Genomic DNA, 6,403 nt, shown 5'->3' with positions numbered 1-6,403 from the left:
AACCATGTGGGGGGACAAAACGTGTCACGTACCTGGCAAGAGATCAGGACAAGGGAGAAGAAGATCCTCGAACCCGCAGCCGTTCCTTGTCACTTTGCTCTGATCTTCCGCGAGCAAAAGCTGCACCAAGGGAGCAGGCGGAGGGTGGGGAGGGGACAGAGAAACAGCAGGTCAGTGAGCCTCCACAATTTAGCAAAGAAGGCGAGGGAAAAACCGTGGGACAAATGCCACCTTGATGGATGGCATTGGAAGTGATGGCCTGGGGGAAAACGGTTTCTGACAGTCCAGGCTAAGCAATATGATCCTAGGAGCTCCGCCAGCCAGCACTTCTCAAGCCCTCGCTGCCCAGCCGTCTATCCCACACCGTCTCAGCTTACCTACAAGGCGCTGCACAAGACGGGATGAAGACGAACGGACTCAATCAGTGCACAAGTGCAACAAGACACGTACTCACGCCGAGCTCAAGCGCTCCAATGAAGGGAAGCAGCACGCGCTGCTCCTCCCCTCATTCTAGCCGCTTATGACATCACTAAGGGCCACCCGGCTGCTCCACCATGGACGGACAAGGTGGGGAGGCAAGACCACGTCACAAGACCACAGGATTCCAAAAGGGCACCCCAGCATTCGAGAAATCAGTGCGTGGTTGGAATTGTATCTCAGCCAAATCCTGGAGAAGCTGGCATGGGCTTGTCGGGACCAAAGTGCAGGACCCGGCGCTTGGTGCTGTTGAGCCTCTTGCTGGGCCTATGGCAAATCCACACTAGGGTCCTTCTCGGCATCCAAGGGCGGCTTAGAGCAGCCATCTCTTGCACCTGGATGGAAATAAAGGAAGAGAAACACAGCACTACTACCAGACTGCTTTGCCAATTTCTTTCCCGAGCGCATTTTGGCCTTTTGGCTTCCATGACGACCTCATTTCCTCCTCCTTTTCTTTGGGGGGAAGCTGCCCCCAGTGCCTGAGCTTCACAAGACAGCATGAAACATGACACTAAGACAAACGCTTGCCCTGGGTGCAGGGTGGCTGTGCTTTGCCAGGCATATACAGGAGGGTAGGGCTAGGAAGCACCACGTGGCAGCCCCAGGCCAAGTCTGCATTCAGTCACTGTGGCGACAGCTGGTGCCTCACCGCCAGAACGTATCCGAGGGTACAGATGGACGCAGGCACTCCTGCTCCTTCTGCAAAGCCCTCCTCTGCACAGCCTGTTAGCTGCTGCTCACTGCTACGCCAACCAGGCTCCCCTTCACAGCAGCCTTGGGATAAACCAAGGAAACCAACAGAATCTACTGCTGCTGAATCCACCAGCTCTTTCTTCTACCAACCATGGGGCAAATGCCGTGGGACAGAACACAAGGGGGGAAAGCACTTCTGTTCACACACCTACAAAGCAGGCAAAGCAGCGCCACGCCCAAGCTGAGCACCAAAACCTCCCCAGCACCCCTGGCCAATGCTGCCAGGGAAATGCGCCGTCTGCAGCTCCACAGGAGCCCGATGTGGCTCGCTGCGTGGACACTGGGGGGCTGTCTTAGTGGGATGCATTTTTCTTCTGGGGGTCTGCTATGATGCTATGATTGGCTTTGACAAGGAAAACCACGCTGGTAACACTCTGATGTTTACACCTTCTGATAAGCAGTGTTGTAGAGAGAGAGCACCAAGGCCGTTCTCAGGAAAGGGCACAAGAAGCTGGGAGGAAACAGAATTAGGACAGCTGACGTCAACTGGCCAAAAGGATACTGCATACCAGATGACATCAAGTGGAAAGAGGTTGCAACACGATGAGAGTTCATCTTGCTTTCTTCTTCTGATTGGCCATTGCTTGGGAGGTGCTGAGCCACTGCTTCTACATCACTCGATAGATACATTCATATAGATTCATATAGAGGTAGACAGATATAGACAGACAGACAGACAGACAGACAGATAGATAGATCGATATTCATTACTTCTGTCCTTTTCTCTACCTTCGAAAAGAGATTTCTCTCAACACATGAGTTCTACCTTCCCTTTCCTCCCCCACAGTTCTCTCCCCCATCTCACTGGAAAGTGGGATGGGAGGGAAACATGAAGTGCGCTGGGGTCAGGGGGAAATTAAAATGATCTAACGGTACACAAGCCCACTCTTTCATTTTCCAGAAGACAACCTATGCTGTCAATGAAACATGGCCCTCGCTAGGAACATTTGCAAGGATGCTTTCAGTGACTGAGGGCATCGCACGCCATGAACATCACCCTGCTGACACAAGGGCACTGCAAACACAGCAGCAACTCCTGGCACCGATACCTCCGGGTACAACAAGCACGGGGCATTGGGTTGCTTTGGATGCAGTTTGAGCGCTGAGGTCTTCATGGAAAGCGCCTTGCAGAGCGCATCATGTCCTGCACCAGGCAGCGCATCTCTCATCTCTCCAAACTTTGGGGCTTTGAAGCTGCACATTGTTTCTTGGCACTTTGTCCCCCACAACTCCAGAGCACTTCCAGCTCTTCCCTGGCAATTCACGGCTTGCACAGTGCCAAACGCAACCAAGAAAAAAAGGCAAGAAAGAAGCAAAGGCCATGGCTATGCACACAAGCGGACAGGAAGGGTTCAGCTCCACAATGAAACCTGCACAAGTCAACTCAACAGATTCCAAGGAATTCATTGACATCTGACACAATTTGCAACGCCAGAAGCACTGCCACGCAAACAGCACCGTATTGGGAAAGCAGCACGTCCAAATCAGCCCCCTTGCCCTGCTTCTACCCGCTCAGCGGCTGTGTCAAACACACAAACTCTCTTGCTTTGGCTCACGGCAGCCATCAAGCTCATGCTTTAGTGACACAGAGAACTCCATCTCCACCTACTCCGTGTCTCGCTAACCACAAGCTTGGCTGGGAGCTGTCGCTCAGCCTGACACCACAGGCCGAAAAGAAACGTACATAAGCAGATGCTCTCATCCACACGTGCAAATCTGGGGGCGAGGAATAAAAGGCTCACTGGGCCGTGGGCAAAGCAGGGAGCAGATGATAGGCAGGAAACAGGAAGGAGTTCAAGACCAGCTCTCCTACACCAAAGACAGGGAGAGCTGAGTCAGCACCACGGGAGGACTTACAACACAGCTTGAGAGCTTACAGAGACCTGAGATTTCCAAAGGAGGCCGCCAGGGTAACTCTCACCAGTCTTTTGCAGGGCTCTCACGGATGCTTGCGATGCTGACTTCCACTGCCTATGGCATCTGTAGAAAGCCCAGGTGACAAATGCTCACTCTGTCTGGGTAACGCTTCCGTGCTTCCATGGTTATCACTGAAACAAAAGGAAAAAAATAAAAGCATGCAACCCTATGAAATTTGCCTCTCTACTGCTGCTGTCAGCGTGACATCTAAGATGAGCATTACGCGTCCCTGCACCCGACTGAAGATTCATCCAAGTGTGTTTGGATGAATTCTGTGTTCCACACAGCTCCATCCCAGTGCCAAAAAGAAACACGTACAGAGATGTTTAGAAGATTCTTTGTGCAGATACAAGTGCAGGGTGCATGCGTATTCTCTACAGCAAGAAATAGTAATTTCTCAAGCAGTACGACGAAAGGTCAATGGAAAGGAAATATAGGATGAACTCTTTTCATATAAAAAAATCCTTGCTAAACCTCTCCCCAGCAAAAGGAAGCCTGCTGGGCATTGCTAGCAGCAGTTCCCAGAACATCTTGCACCACAAAATGCAGCACACTCCTTTTTTTCCACACACCCCTCATCTCTCTCATCAGCGTCAGATTCACTCCAGTTCAATACAACCATCAGAACAGCCCTTCCGTTCTGCTGAGGTAGGAACCCACTGCTGGCATATCCCCCAGTCCCGTTCCCGGCTATGTCCAGCACCTGTGGGGAAAGGAAGAGACACCTGCCATCACCTACCCAGACTTCTTGCAGGGCCTTCCATATGCTCTCACGTCACAGGTAGAAGCTGCAGAGCTCTCGTGGCACAAAGCTCAGAGAACGATGGAGAAATCAAGGTTGCCGCGAAGGTGCTGCAAGGACTCCAGGTGAGGACTCACCAGTGCTGAGTACAGGGGGATGATCACTTCCCTGCTCCTGCTAGCTCCCGCCCTTTGCGTTGCACTTCCAGTCTAAACCGTCCCTTCTGCACTACTGCTCGGATCCTCACTTGGGGCTGGAGCTCAAGAGGTCAACACAACGGAAATAACACAGCGTGCAACTGGAAGAAATGTCTCAAAGCCCACAAGAGTCAACTCTCTCACCTTGGGCACAGCTCACCAACCCGGAGCCAGGCCTTGCCAACTTGGTTCTTCTGAGAACGCGGGAGGGGGCCGCACATCACACCAGAAGCATCCCTTTCAATTGCAGCTCCATGGAGAGAATGACACCGACTAAGAGGCATGAATTAATTCCCTCACAACTGAACAGTGAGTTTGTTCTTCATTAAAAAACACACGGAGATTCTTAATCCAAAAAGAGAATGGCAGCACTTCATATCGGCCAAAGAGGTTCCTGTTCCTACGCCTCATCCCCTTACCCCAACTTCCCTTGCCTCATCCCCTACCCCTACTCCTCCGTGATGCCCACTGGCTTCAAGTCAGCTCTCAAAGCCATAGGACTCCTTTCACACGACTCCAGCACAAAGGATGGCACACTTGTTCCATACACTCAAACGGACCAAGCAGTGGGATCACACTCACTTAAAACACACACAGAAGCAGCCGAACCCTGAGCACGTACATCCCCTCCTGCACTACTGGAGCCCACAGCTCACCTTCACACCTCCGGGGATTTCTGCTCTTTTACACTGACGCAGCCTCGCTACAGCTCCATGGGTGTCACACAAGGCCTGCAGGACCTCTTGCTCCGCAAACCCCGTCTGCAGGCATTGCTTCATGAGGTTCACCACCTGCCCTCCTGAGCAAAAACAAGCACTGAGAACAACAGCAAAGCACGCTGGATTCCACCTGGCCTGCTCCCCAGGCCTCAGTCCTGCCACACATACCTTGCTAAGCAGACTCATCCCTAGTGCCTGGCTGCACATCAGCACATGCATCATTCCTCAAACGCCCCAGCCCAGCAAGCAAGGGATCAAAGTGTTGCGACAGCTGAAATCACAATGCTCTGGGACATTCCTGTTAGCACTGACCGTGAACAAATCTACCACTGAGCAACAGGACTGTGGGACAAACAGCAGAAGGCAACCAACCTGCAGAACTAACTCCTTTCGGGTTGGTCCAGATGTTTGTATGCTCCCTTCCACGGCCCACGCCAAGCTTGCTGAGATGCTCCTCTCCTTTGTGCATGGGAACAACGGTGCAGATGGGATGTGCTGGCTATGCACAGCTTTTCCTCTCTCCATCTTCCATTACCAAACAGCACCTCAAATCTCTCCTTGCTAAAAAATCACTTGGGTAAAAAAAGAACTGGCAACCTTGCTTTTAAAATTACCTTCTTTATACAACTTGATGCTTTAAAGCAGAAGCTCACCTAGCAAGGACTTACCTTAGACAAGCTCCATCTGCAGGGAAAACTTATTCCTCTGTGTCTGCAGACTTGGCACGCATTTTCAGCTGCAATAGTCAGCCCAGATCTCAGCACAGCTTTACCAACCACAGAAAGCCAGCTCATGGCCGCCATGTTTGTTTTTCTCTCTTCTGAAACACTGCACTTCTGCAAGAAGCAACGGTTACAATCACACAATCACAGAACTGTAGGGGCCGGAAGGGATCCCTAGAGATCATCGAGTCCAACTCCCCCCTCTGCTCAACAGGTTCCGTACAGCAGGCTGCACAGGTGGGCATCCAGCTGGGTCTGGAGTATCTCCAGGGAAGGAGAATCCACAGCCTCCCTGGGCAGCCTGTTCCAGTGCTCCGTCAGCTCACTGTGAACAAGTTCCTTCTCACGTCGGTGCAGAACTTCCTGTACTCCAGTTTAGGGCCATTTCCCCCCTCTCCTGACCCCACAGACCACTGCAAAAAGGCTGGCCATGTCCTTTTGACTCCCACGCTTCCGATACTTAGAAACATTATTAAGATCCCCTCTCAGTCTTCTTTCCGCAAGGCTGAACAGACCCAGGTCACGCAGACTTTCCACACTGGGGAGATGCTCCAGGCCCTCGATCATCTTTGTGGCCTTCTGCTGGACTCTCTCCAGGAGATCCCCGTCTGTTTTGTACCAAGGAGCCCAGACCTGGATGCAGTACTCCAGCTGAGGCCTGATCAGGGCACAGCAGAGGGGGAGGATCACCTCCCTCGCCCTGCTGGCCACGCTCCTTTTCATGCGTCCCACCATCCCACCGGCCTTCTTGGCCACCAGGGCACACTTCTGGCTCATGGCCAACCTGTCACCCACCAGGACCCCCAGGTCCTTCTCTGCAGAGCTCCTCTCCAGCAGCTCACGTCCCAGCCTCTGCTGATACTTGCGGTTATTCCT

The 6,403-nt window shown here is 52.4% G+C and overlaps 1 long non-coding RNA gene across 1 annotated transcript; it reads right to left on the bottom strand.

Moving 5' to 3' along the window:
- Window positions 1-3,596: 3,596 nt before the first annotated feature.
- Window positions 3,597-4,802, bottom strand: LOC112530558. Its single transcript, XR_005842897.1, has 3 exons — window positions 4,743-4,802; window positions 4,027-4,431; window positions 3,597-3,850 (listed from the first exon to the last, which is right to left on the bottom strand). It is a non-coding gene; the product is annotated as an uncharacterized LOC112530558 (long non-coding RNA).
- Window positions 4,803-6,403: the final 1,601 nt, after the last annotated feature.

This window comes from Gallus gallus, chromosome Z (genome assembly GCF_016699485.2).
Source record: "Gallus gallus isolate bGalGal1 chromosome Z, bGalGal1.mat.broiler.GRCg7b, whole genome shotgun sequence".
NCBI lineage: Eukaryota > Metazoa > Chordata > Aves > Galliformes > Phasianidae > Gallus > Gallus gallus.
The sequence above is the reverse complement of the archived record's forward strand: the minus strand, read 5'-3'. Positions and strand labels throughout refer to the sequence as shown.